Source organism: Ranitomeya variabilis, chromosome 2 (genome assembly GCF_051348905.1).
Source record: "Ranitomeya variabilis isolate aRanVar5 chromosome 2, aRanVar5.hap1, whole genome shotgun sequence".
Lineage (NCBI taxonomy): Eukaryota > Metazoa > Chordata > Amphibia > Anura > Dendrobatidae > Ranitomeya > Ranitomeya variabilis.
The window spans coordinates 1,047,434,255-1,047,448,546 of NC_135233.1; positions in this window are offsets into that span (position 1 = coordinate 1,047,434,255).

The following is a 14,292-nucleotide window of genomic DNA, read 5'->3' on the forward strand; positions in this document are numbered from 1 at the left end:
AGCAAGAACTCCACTGTCAATGTGGGGTTCTTCAGTGATTTCATGAGCACAGCTTTGGATAGCAAGGTTGTATATGCTAATTATCTCAGTGCATTGACCTACTATTATGTCAACCTGTGGGAGGAGAAGGTTACAAGATAAGCTGTCAATTGTGGTCTTGCTCTGGCACCTAGACTGACTAACAGAATAACAGGGGCCATGGCACTCTAGAGAACGTTGTAGCTTCTTCACTTCTTTACATAGACACAGTGCCATGTATAAGTGTGACTGTGACTGGAACTTCAGCTGAGTCCCATCCAACATCTTAAGTCCTCATTCAAATGTTCAATTTTTCCATGTGCAAGAAAATGGATCAATTTTTTGGATCAGAGTTTGATCCAAGTTTTATAAGTTTTTCTCGTACGTGGAAGAAAAAAAAGGTTTCTCTACCTTCTCCATTATGACAGTCTATGGAAATTGGACCACAAAGAAAGAAAAAGGAAAAAAACTGCTCACTTGCAGCAGCTTGTGACGTGCAGAAGCAAGAAAACCCATGTAGCCACACTTATAGCAATCAAGAAAAAAGGAAGAATCATTCCAGCTTCATTAAAGTCCAAAAGTGTATTCAAATTGTTAAAAGATCATGGCAAGAAATGGTTCACACAGAAGTATGCAACAACGCGTTTCAGACACTCAAGGTGTCCTTTCTCAAAGCTACATACAATAAATTCAATGGGAGCGTTATAACAAGTATGGCCAAAAGGAAAAATCAAATACAATCACATGACACCATGCATGATTAAATAAGATTACATGCGTATAAAATTAATTCTATGGCAAATACATCGATGACACTCTCTTCATTTGGAGGGGCGATGTGTCTGCCATACCGGAATTTGTACGATATTTACAAATTCCAACCAAAATAACCTCCGTTTTATATATGTTACTAATCGATTCTCTATATAATTTTATACTTACAGTTGAAGATCGTTGAAGATAAATCCATATTTACATGAACATTTTCCAAACCTTTATCGGGTAATACCATATTACATGCTATCCTCAACATACGATCAAATTGATACTGGTGGGTGAACTCACACGCATCACTAGAAAGTGTAGTGACATCACTGATTTGGATCAGGAGAAAAAAAATTATGTTGCAATAAATTAAAAAGGAAAGGTTATCCACAATGGACCCTTGATGGAGCTTCTAAAGTTGTGCAGAATAAAGATCACTGAGATCTCATTGGTCAAAATTTAACAAACCAAACAAATTTCTAGTGAAAACAAACCAATCCTCTCTATTCAATTCAGTCCACAGTTTTGCAAAATCAAATCCATAATTCAGAGGCATACTCCTGTTTTGTATGATGATGATGTTACTTTATCATCCATATTAGCACCTGGATTTCCCATTATAGTTAAAAGAGCTACAATTATAGGTAATATTATTTGTCTAGTTTTTCACTCCGGTCAAAAAACATGACACTTGGTTAAACCATCCTAGTTTTTACAAATGTGGCAGTTTACGATGTTGAACTTGCGCACATTCAATGGTAACACATACATTTTCTGATAGTGATAACAACAAACAATACAAAATTCAGAATCAGCAATATATCAACTGCAACTCAAGAAATGTAGTGTACATGATTAGTGGTGTTGAATGCAATTTACGTTATAAAAGTTAATAAAGGAATCTGTTGACTTAAGACACAAAACTCAACTTTTAGCGCAACAGATTGCTTTATTAACTTTTCTAGCTTCCCTTACAGTTCTCTCACAGAAAACTGTACATCTGTCTTGCTGCTTCATACTCAAATAATTTTTAGTGGGTGCTAGTGTATTTTTTTCTTACAGCAATTTAAGTTATGTTGGTTGTACCATGCGGAATTTGAAAATTAGAATCTCCGAGCATACAATTAACATTGTTTCTTCTTCCAGTTCTAATGGTACTATATCCTTCGCATCTAAACATTTTGCTACTTACTACCAGAGGTGCACCGCTTCATTAAAAGTATTCGGTATTGAGAGATTGATGAAATCACCAAGAGATGGGCATTTCAAAAGAATGCTGATGACCAGAAATGCATTTTGGATTTTTTGCCTAGGAACTTGCCATCCTGAGGGATTAAATGCCTGCAGGGAAATCATGTTTCATTATTAATGTTTAATACTGGATGTGCATCAATATTGAATACGTTTTTGAATTTTGTCATAGTGGTTTCTTTTTTCTTTTTCTTTTTGTATTTTTGTTTTTAATTTTATACGCATGTAATCTTAATTAGCTATTCTTGGTGTCATGGGATTGTATTTGATTTTCCATTTTGGCCATGTTTTATATAAAGCTCCCATGGGATTTAATGTATGCAACTTTGAGAAAGGACGCCTTGCGTTTTTGAAACACGTTGCTGCATACTTCTGTGTGAACCATTTCTTGTCATGATCTTTTAACAATTTGAAAAACTTCTGGACTTTAAAGAAGCTGGAGCGACATTTCCTTCTTTCTAAATTGGATCACAGAAAGATGTCATCCAATTCCTGTCCAGTTTTTTTCATGGACCCATAGGCCTACATTGCCGATTTTGATCTTACCCTTTTTATCAAAATTGGACAAGTCTCTGCACTCAAAAAATCACTGACCTGTTAATGGTCCCTGTAGGAATGTCAGCTCTCCGGTAGCCACTTGGACACGCATAGGCATAGGGTTTTTTATAAAGAAACAGAATAAAGTAACAACGTTTATTGTACTTCATAAACTTTACAGCTCCAAAAATCAAAACAGTATTTCTTCAGCACAAACGAACAACAAAAAAGTCCTTTCTCTGGGTAAGGCAAAATAAATCAAAAGATCTCAACAACTTGACATTACAGGCACTTTTCAGTCTTTAGCATAGATTATCCACACTGAAGGGTCTTTCTCCAGCTCCAACACAACACATTCTGCTGAGCTATTCCCAGCTGCCTGTTTTTAGGCCTGTAAGACCCGGACTGGACTATGGGAGCAACCTTTCCCATCCAGACATTTTTGGTCTCTCCTAAATCCTGGACCCTAAATCCAGTCAACATAAAAACCATCTCAGTAACATATACCTGCTGTCCTGGACTTTACCCCCTGCTTTCATACACACAGAGCTTTTGTGCATGTCATATTCTATCTGTGAAACAAAGGATAGCATTCATATATAAAAATAGGACATCTGAGTGAGCCCTAATGGTGTGTCTATACACCGCTAGTCAAGGGGCCAGTGGTGTGCCATGAGTGGGCATAGCTTCAGCAGTGCATGGTCGTACCCAAAGGATGATACATATGTCTCCCACCCCCTTAAAAAAATGTAATAAAAATAAAACAATTAAACATTGATTTGTGACCCTACCAGTAGATATAATGGAAATCTGGAAGCAGCGAGTACCTGATGTATCATCTGTAATCCTTTATTGTGTGGAATATACACTGGAGCTTGCAGCTAGGCTTCCGCTTTATCATTCATTGCTGATTTTCACTGAAGTTTATTACACAGAAATCACTAAGGATCTAGTTCGCTTCTTTTTTTTTGTTTGGTTTTTTTTTTAGTCTTTCATTTTTATTTGAAGTTACCTCAATGGGACCTTCACCCCGAAGCCTGTTTTCACCTAACTGACACGGCCAATTTTTACAATTCTGACCACTGTCACTTTATGAGGTCATAACTCTGAAACGCTTCAACGAATCTTGGTGATTCTGAGATTGTTTTCTCGTGACATATTGTACTTTATGATAGTGGTAAAACTTCTTCGATATGACTTGCATTTATTTGTGAAAAAAACAGAAATTTGTTGAAAATTATGAAAATTTTGCAATTTTCAAATTTTTCGTTTTTATGCCCTTAAATTAGAGAGTTATATCACATAATATAGTTAATAAACAACATTTCCCACATGTCTTCTTTACATCAGCACAATTTTGGAAACATAATTTTTTTTTGTTAGGGAGTTATAAGGGTTAAAAGTTGAAAAGCGATTTCTCATTTTTGCAACAAAATTTGCAAAACCATTTTTTTTACGGACCACCTCACACTTGAAGTGACTTTGAGGGGTCTATATGACAGAAAATGCCCAAAAGTGACACCATTCTAAAAACTGCACCCCTCAAGGTACTCAAAACCACATTAAAAAAGTTTATTAACCCTTCAGGTGCTTCACAGGAATTTTTGGAATGTTTAAAAAAAATTGAACATTTAACTTTTTTTTCACAAAATTTTTACTTCAGATCCAATTTGTTTTATTTTACCAAGGGTAACAGGAGAAATTGGACCAAAAAAGTCGTTGTACAATTTGTCCTGAGTACGCCGATACCCCACATGTTGGGGTAAACTGTTGTGAAATTGGATTTTGGGCTCCCCCGGTGGCCACTGGTGGAATTGAACTTGTGTGCATCATCCCCTCTGTTCACCTGTTCCCATCAGGATGTGGGAGTCGCTATTTAACCTTGCTCCTCTGTCACTTCCATGCCGGTCAACATTGTAATCAGAAGCCTTTCTGTGCATGTTCCTGCTACCAGACAACTTCCAGCTAAGTCGGACTTTTGTCCTTGTTTGTTTTTTGCATTTTGTTCCAGTTCACAGCTGCAGTTTCGTTTCTGTGTCTGGAAAGCTCTTGTGATCTGAAATTGCCACTCTGATGTTATGAGTTAATACTAGAGTCTTAAAGTAATTTCAGGATGGTGTATTGATAGGGTTTTCAGCTGACCATGAAAGTACCCTTTCTGTCTTCCTGCTATCTAGTAAGCGGACCTCGATTTTGCTAAACCTATTTTCATACTACGTTTGTCATTTTCATCTTAAATCACCGCCAATATATGTGGGGGCCTCTGTCTGCCTTTCGGGGAAATTTCTCTAGAGGTGAGCCAGGACTATATTTTCCTCTGCCAGGATTGGTTAGTCCTCCGGCCGGCGCTGGGCGTCTAGGGATAAAACGCAGGCTACGCTACCCGGCTACTGTTAGTTGTGCGGCAGGTTTGGTTCATGGTCAGTTTGAGTTTCCATCCTTCCAAGAGCTAGTTCCTATGTATGCTGGGCTATGTTCTCTTGCCATTGAGAACCATAACAGTAAACCATTGATTGGGCACATGGCAGAGCTCGGAAGGGAAGGAGCGCCATTTGACTTTTCAATGCAAAATTGTCTGGAATTGAGACCTGAACCCATGTCGTGTTTGGAGAGCCCCTGACGTGCCTAAACAGTGGAAACCCCAACAAGTGACACCATTTTGGAAAGTAGACCCTCTAAGGAACTAATCTAGATGTGTGGTGAGCACGTTGAACCTCCAAGTGCTTCACAGAAGTTTATAATGTAGAGCCGTAAAAAAAAATTAATATTAATTTTCACAAAAAATGATCTTTTTGCCCCAAATTTTTTATTTTCCCAAGGGTAGCAGGATAAATTGGACCCCAAAAGTTGTTGTGCAATTTGTCCTGAGTACGCTGATACTTCATATATGGGGATAAACCACTGTTTGGGCGCATGGCAGAGCTCGGAAGGGAAGGAGCGCCATTTGACTTTTCAATGCAAAATTGGCTGGAATTGAGATCGGAACCCATGTCGTGTTTGGAGAGCCCCTGACGTGCCTAAACAGTGGAAACCCCCACAAGTGACACCATTTTGGAAAGAAGACCCCCTAAGGAACTTATCTAGATGTATGGTGAGCACTTTTAACCCCCAATTGTTTCACTAAAGTTTAGAATGTAGCGCTATGAAAATTAAAAAATAATGTTTTCTTTCCACTAAATGATGTTTTAGCCCGCAATTTTTTTTCCCCAAGGGTAACAGGAGAAATTGGACCACAAAAGTTATTGTCCAATTTGTCCTGAGTACGCTGATACCCCATACATTGGAGGGAACCACTGTTTGGGCGCACGGCAGAGCTCGGAAGGCAAGGAGCGCCGTTTGAAATGCAGACTTAGATGGATTGGTCTGCAGGTGTCATGTTGTATTTGCAGAGCCCCTGATGTACCTAAGCAGTAGAAACCCCCCACAAGTGACCCCATATTGGAAACTAGACCCCCCACGGAACTTATCTAGATGTGTTGTGAGAACTTTGAACCAACAAGTGTTTCACTACAGTTTATCACGCAGAGCCGTGAAAATAAAAAATATTTTTTTTTTCCACGAAAATTATATTTTAGCCCCCACGTTTTTATTTTCCCAAGGGTAACAGGAGAAATTGGACAACAAAAGTTGTTGTCCAATTTGTCCTGAGTACGCTGATACCCCATATGTGGGGGGGAACCACTGTTTGTGCGCACGGCAGAGCTTGGAAGGGAAGGAGCGCTGTTTGAAATGCAGACTTAGATGGATTGGTCTGCAGGTGTCTTGTTGCATTTGCAGAGCCCGTGATGTACCTAAACAGTAGAAACCCCCCACAAGTGACCCCATATTGGAAACTAGACCCCCCACGGAACTTATCTAGATGTGTTGTGAGAACTTTAAACCCCCAAGTGTTTCACTACAGTTTATAACGCAAAGCCGCGAAAATAAAAAATATATTTTTTTCCACAAAAATTATATTTTAGCCCCCACGTTTTTATTTTCCCAAGGGTAAGGCTGGTTTCACACTTGCGTTTTTATCTAAATGCGTTTTTTAAAAAAACGCATGTGTGAAAAAACGCATGTAAATGCGGTAAAACGCATGCATTTTTTAGACGCATGCGTTTTTATAGAAAAACACAAGAAAACGAGAAAAAACCAAAAAACACTAACCCTACCCCTAACCCTAACCTGAAATACGTGGCACTGAAATACGTGGCACTGAAATACGTTTATATACGTATATACGTATATAAGTGTCACGATATTTCAGTGGCCACGTATATAAGTGCCACGTATATAAGTGCCACGTATTTCATGTAAATGCCACGATATTTCAGTGCCACGTATTTCACTGAAATATCGTGGCACTTAATTACGTGGCACTGAAATATCGTGGCACTGAAATATCGTGGCACTGAAAGACGTGGCACTGAAATATCGTGGCACTGAAATATCGTGGCACTGAAATACGTGGCACTGAAATATCGTGGCACTGAAAGACGTGGCACTGAAATACGTGGCACTGAAATATCGTGGCACTGAAATACGTGGCACTGAAATACGTGGCACTGAAATACGTGGCACTATGACTGTCAGAAAATGTTCATTAAACGGTTAGGGATGAGTTTAGGGGTAGGGTTAGGGTTAGGGTTTGGATCCCTTTATCACCTTGATGGTGGTGGGTGACTTTTCAGTGTGTGTTCTGTTTTTTTTCTATAAAAACGCATGCATTTTTAACGCAAACAAACGCGTTGAGATCGGACGCCATGTCGCGTTTGGAGAGCCCCTGATGTGCCTAAACAGTGAAAACTCCCCAATTCTAACTGAAACCCCAACCCTAACCCCAGCCCTAACCCTAGCCCTAACCCCAACCCTAACCCTAGCCCTAACCCTAGTCCTAACACTAGCGCTACTTTCACACTAGCGTTTTTTTTGCATACGTCGCAATGCGTCGTTTTGGCGAAAAAACGCATCCTGCAAAGTCATCTGCAGGATGCGTTTTTTCCCCATAGACTAACATTAGCGACATATTGACACACGTCGCAAGCGTCGTGCGACGGTTGCGTCGTGTTGTGGCGGACCGCCGGCAGCAACAAACGTTACATGTAACTTTTTTGTGCCGACGGTCCACCATTTCCGACCGCGCATGTGCGGCTGGAACTCCGCCCCCACCTCCCCGCACCTCACAATGGGGCAGCGGATGCATGGAAAAACAGCATCCGCTGCCCCCGTTGTGCGGCGCTTGCACAGTATGCGTCGGTATGTCGGGCCGACGCAGCGCGACGGCCCCGTACTGACGCTAGTGTGAAAGTAGCCTAACTGGAAAATGGAAATAAATATATTTTTTTAAATTGTATTATTTTTCCCTAACTAAGGGGGTGATGAAGGGGGATTTGATTTACTTTTATAGCGGGTTTTTTAGCGGATTTTTATGATTGGCAGCCGTCACACACTAAAAGACGCTTTTTATTGCAAAAAATAGTTTTTGCATCACCACATTTTGAGAGCTATAATTTTTCCAGATTTTGGTCCACAGAGTCATGTGAGATCTTGTTTTTTTGTGGGACGAGTTGACATTTTTATTGGTACCATTTTCAGGTACATGACATTTTTTGATCGCTTTTTATTCCGATTTTTGGGAGGCGGAATGAACAAAAATCAGCAATTCCTGAAATTCTTTTAGGGGGGGCGTTTATACCGTTCCACGTTTGGTAAAAAGGATAAAGCAGTTTTATTCTTCAGGTCAGTACGATTACAGCGATACCTCATTTATGTAATTTTTTTATGTTTTGGCGCTTTTACACAATAAAAACTATTTTATATAAAAAAATAATTATTTTGGTATCGCTTTATTCTGAGAGCTATAACTTTTTTATTTTTCTGCTGATGATGCTGTATGGCGGCTTTTTTTTTGCGGGACAAGATGACGTTTTCAGCAGTACCATGCTTATTTATATCCGTCTTTTTGATCGCGTGTTATTCCACTTTTTGTTTGGCGGTATGAGAATAAAGCGTTGTTTTTTGCCTCGTTTTTTTTTTTTTACGGTGTTCACTGAAGGGGTTAACTAGTGATATAGTTTTATAGGTGGGGTCGTTACGGACGCAGCGATACTAAATATGTGTACTTTTATTGTGTGATTTTTTTTAATTTAGATAAAGAAATGTATTTATGGGAATTTTTTTTTTTTTTCTTTATTTAGGAATTTTTTTTTATTTTTTTTTTACACATGTGGAAATTTTTTTTTTTTACTTTTTTACTTTGTCCCAGGAGGGGACATCACAGATCGGTGATCAGACAGTGTGCACAGCACTCTGTCTGATCACCGATGTGACAGGCACGTTCCACAGGCTTGCCGGCGCCTGCTATGAGGATTCTCAGCAGACGCCGGCAAGCAGGGTCATCTCATGACCCGGAAGGAGTCCCGCGGCCATCTTGGATCCGGGGACTCCTTCCAGGTCACCGGAGCAGCGCGATCTCATCGCGTTGCTCCGGTGGGAGAGCGCAGGGAGCCCCCGTCCCTGCGCGATCCCCCTCTATGCCGCTGTCACTATTGACAGCGGCATCAGAGGGGTTAAATGCCCGCGATCGGCGACAGCGCCGATCGTGGGCATTGCTGCGGGGTGTCAGCTGTCATATACAGCTGACACCCGCACCCGATCACCGCGGCGCTCAGCGCGAGACCGCGGTGATCGAGCCGCCGTACTAGTACTGCGGCTGTCAGTAATGCAGTGCCGGCAGCGCAGTACTAGTACGGCGCATGTTGGGAAGGGGTTAAAAAAATGTAATAAAAATAAAACAATTAAACATTGATTTGTGACCCTACCAGTAGATATAATGGAAATCTGGAAGCAGCGAGTACCTGATGTATCATCTGTAATCCTTTATTGTGTGGAATATACACTGGAGCTTGCAGCTAGGCTTCCGCTTTATCATTCATTGCTGATTTTCACTGAAGTTTATTACACAGAAATCACTAAGGATCTAGTTCGCTTCTTTTTTTTTGTTTGTTTTTTTTTTTAGTCTTTCATTTTTATTTGAAGTTACCTCAATGGGGACTTGGGGGGGTTAAGTACTGAAAATCCAAAGAAAGTTTGAAGCTTTCTTTTTGAGTTGGAACCTATCATGAATTTCAGGCACCATTTAATGACATTTCCTTTCAGAAAATAAATAGTGTGTTATGTGATTATTTGCGAGTTAGTTAGGAGGGACTGATCGCTTTCTTGAATACATTCGACGTGGCTGTGAAACCTGATTTCCCACATGAAAGAAATTGTACATGTTTAAAATTTAACAGTAACAATGCCTCCAAAGGCTTTCATCCTCTTTATACTGTATATACACAAAACTCTCCATATATCTGATTGAGGGATAAAAAGGAGCCCATGGGATTTGCTGCTCAGAAGATGGAAGGATTGTTTCTCATGAGCACAGCCAATGAGTGACATTTTCTATGCCGCATTAATTTATTTTTTTCTCTATTGGTTGATCTATAGCAGTGATGGCAAATTTGAAAAAAAAAGAGAGAATCCCAAAGTAGCAATTAATTATTTCTACTCTAATCCTGAAGTCATTTGTACTAAAATGTTTAATTAAAAATGTTTTGACGCCTGAAGATGAAATGTCTGATTATTAATGACTGGTTGTTTACCGCTTCCGTTGTAGGGAAAACATGGTCCTCAAAAGTTGTATAACAATTCCCAACCAGACCCAATGAAAGATTTTGGCCGAGATTGAACCTCAAAGGCAATAAAGGATCATCTGTTGCAATCAGGCTATGACATATTTACGGTTTATGCCCAATGGTCTAGCAGAAGACAACCCCATTTTGAGTTGAGTTTGGAACCTATCACTTGCCACTTTATTTCATATCAAGCAACCTATTAGATCCAATGAATGGTGAGCCGAGATCTCAATCTGCTCATGCATTGCCACCGGCGCCATTTTCCTGAAGACTGCCAAAAGATCAATCTGCGCTTTGTGCCGCCCTCGGCTAGGACAGCGCCGACAAGGTATTTAAATAAGGAATAGGGTAGACAGCAGAGGGGCCATAACGGAGCTGAAAGAAAGAACCTGGCACTCAACTTAATGCTTGTGAGATTTTAATTGTAGTAGCCAAAACGTTTCGGTCCTATATCTGGACCTTCATCAGTTACGTACTATGATGAAAAAATAGGACCGAAACGTTTTGGCTACTACGATTAAAATCTCACAAGCATTAAGTTGAGTGCCAGGTTCTTTCTTTTAGTATCACATGGTGTGGGAACCTACCTGGGCACCACCAGTAGTAGTGCACACGGCTTTATCTTTGAAATAACGGAGCTGAAGACCCTATCCACAGTGCAGGCCTGATCCCCAAAGATCATAACTTCTACAGATTTCTTTACTGAAAGTATGTATTAAATCAGTATACCAGTGTCATTATGGCAATGCCATTAGCTTACAAGTATAACCCTGATAAGAGGTTCTCTTTAACCCCCCAACCTGTATAATGGCCCCCACATTAGCTTCCACTCTGTAAAATGGCCTCACATAAGCTCCTATACTGTATAATGGACCCACATTAGCCCCCAAACTGTACAATGGGCCCCACTTTAGCTCCTGTACTGAATAATAGGCCCTATGTTAACCCTTAATCTAAATAATAGGCCCCCCACTTTATAAGGGTCCCCACAGTACTCTCTATAATGTATGAGGACCATCCACTGTTTCAGGGTCCCACATTGTTTATGATGGCCCCACAAGTTTTATTTAAAATAAAAATCATATACTCATCTAATCCAGGATCCTGAGGACTCCACGGGCTCGGGCGGACCAATGCGCTGTCATAAGTCGAAACTTTGATGTTCTGCGCGTGCAGCAGTGCCTCAGTTTTGCTGTAGACTGCAGGTTTAAAGTGACCTGTGGTATGCAGAACAAAGGGGTAGTGCTCCCTGCTCTACCGCAGAGCTTAATGCACCCTCTGCCCACCTGATAGTTACATTACTACAGAAGAGTGAAGATTATCACCTGTAGTAATGAGGAGAGGTGAGCATTTGCAGATGCTAGTCTTTGTCTGCTGAGCTCTGCTATTGGGTTGTTTTTTTATTAATGGGTTTTGCTCTAAAGTTTTAATTAACTTAGTATGTCTGTATTATTGGGGGGATGAGATAAAGACTTAACTCATTGACAGATTATAATGAAGACAATCTTGGCAACCACCCGGAGCCCAAGGCTCTGGGTGCCCATCGCCAGATTGACATCATTATAATGTTTTGGGCGTGACGTGCATATCCCGGAAGGGAGATTTCCTGATGCTGCGCTGGTGACAATGCAGAATGACAGCGCAGCTCCAGGGGCGCTCCTGCTGCTTCTGCTGTAACATGCTGGTGTGATGACATCACTGCGCTAGCATGTATGCGCTGGCCAGACTAAAAGTGGAGCCTTGGGGACCAGGGCAGAGCGGTAGGGGAACGGGAGCAAGGTGACTGTCTTTCTTTTTTTTTAATATGTGTATGGGATGTGCAGGCTTGTACTGTATATAGGAGGCTACATGGGGCCTCATACTATATATAAAAGACTCTATAGGGGTTCATACCATATACAGAAGGCTATGTACGGGCTCACACTGTATGCAGTAGGCTATGTGCAGGCTCATACGGTATATAGGGTGCTATATCGGGGCTCATGCTATATGTAGGAGGCTATGCGCAGACTCATAATTTATATAGGAGGCTATGTGGGGGCTTATACTGTATACAGAAGGCTATGTGCGGGCTCACACTGCTAGCAGGATGCTATATGGGGGCTCATATTTTATATAGGAGGCTCTATAGGGGTTCATACCATATAAAGAAGGCTATGTACGGGCTCACACTGTATACAGTAGGCTATGTGCAGGCTCATACGGTATATAGGGTGCTATATCGGGGCTCATGCTATATGGAGGCTATGCGCAGACTCATAATTTCTGACCTTCGAAATGCGTAGGTAAATAGGCCCTGCATGGCACCCATCTACTGCTCTTTTCCTGCAGCTCCGGGTGACATCACCCAGACCACGCCCCCTTACACCCCGCTGCAGTGTAGCGGCACCCTCGGCCGAGACGCCGCTTGCTAACCTCTCCGGTGCGCATGGCGGCTAGGCGCCAACAGGGGAGGACACTCCCCGCAGCTCTGCCGCTCCACGCCGCGGACCTGACCCCCAGCTCTGGATGCACGGACAAGTTGTCTCCTTTTTCTCCCAGCACACCATCACGCCAAACGCCCTAACAGACACAGTACCGGCACTACAGCGACACAATAACAGTAAGTGTTTATCCTACTTTACTCCTATTGGAACTATCTTTTGGAGATTGTTTGAACTGGCCTAATCTATTTGTTTTTGATTAGGGTAGCGCGGTGACCTAAATATTATAGCAAGCGGTAATAGATGTTTTTGGAGATAACAAAGGGTTGTAGGAAACAATCCAGAAAATGCGAACAGTCTGTGTAAGAAAGTTCAGGACCTCTACACTGGAACTAGGCAAACAGCTAGACACAATATTCAAGCAATGAGTGAATGATCCATGTGTATTTAAGTAGGCCCAAACAGGCAACAAGATGGGTTCCACAGGTTCAGAATCTGCCATCTTAGTAAAGGGCAGTTGCAGAACACAACAGGAGCCACCAGTGGTAAGGAGAGGAATTGCAGAGCAATGACTATCAAGATAAACAATAGCAGCCACTAGTGGTCAAACTGTAGAAGGACAGCAGGAATCCTGGCATTACTCCCTTTCAACAGAGGCCTTTGGACGATGCTTGGCTTGGTTTATGTGGGTATCTTTGATGAAACTTTTTAAGCAGTTGAGGAGCATTGATATTTTCTAGAGGTTCCCAGGAATAGTACTGCAACTTATTTCTGAATATTGGGGAGTCCAGGACCTTTTCATCTGTGTAAGTTTCTGGCCCATCCACTTCAATATGATGAAAAGGAGGAATACGACGCCTTGGAAAAGGATTTGGAACAAATGGCTTTAGTAAGGAGACATGGGACACTGGATGTACAGTATGTACTTTTCCAATGATTTTGAAAGGACCTATACATTTTTGACACATATATAGAGACTTTCAAATTCTTGGTGGAAAGCCATACTTCATCACCCACTTATGAAGCTTGGAGAAAGTATGTAAGATTTATCTGCTGCTTCCTTATATTTCTCCTGGGCAATACTTAAAGCGTCTTTAGCATTAGTAGATTCTGTTGCAGGGATTGTATTTGGCTGGTGACAGCATGGATAAGTGTTTTTCTAGGAAACTTAGGAAGGATACTAACCACAATTTGTGAAGAGTGGTGTTTTTTTGGTCGAAGCATTTTGAGAATTGTATGAAAATTCTACCATAGGAAGCAAATGAACCCAGTCATCCTGAAAATGACAAATGTGGCATCTGAGATATTACTCTAAGGTTTGATTTATGTGTTCAGTCTAACCATTTGATTGGGGATGGGATGCAGAAGATAAGCTGACAGAAATGTCCAATGCTGCACAAAATTTCTCCAAAAAATCTCAATGTAAATTGTATCAGGGACAACTTCATCTGGAACCTCATGAAGACGAAATACATTTTAAATTACAAGATCAACCGTCTGTATAGAAGAAGGTAATCCAGTGCAGGGGACAAAATGTGCTGCTTTGGTGAGTCGATCCACCACTACTAGGATTGAACTCTTTATTGCTGAACTACCAATTTCAAAGGGAAAGTCCATAGATATAGAGCTCCAAGCAT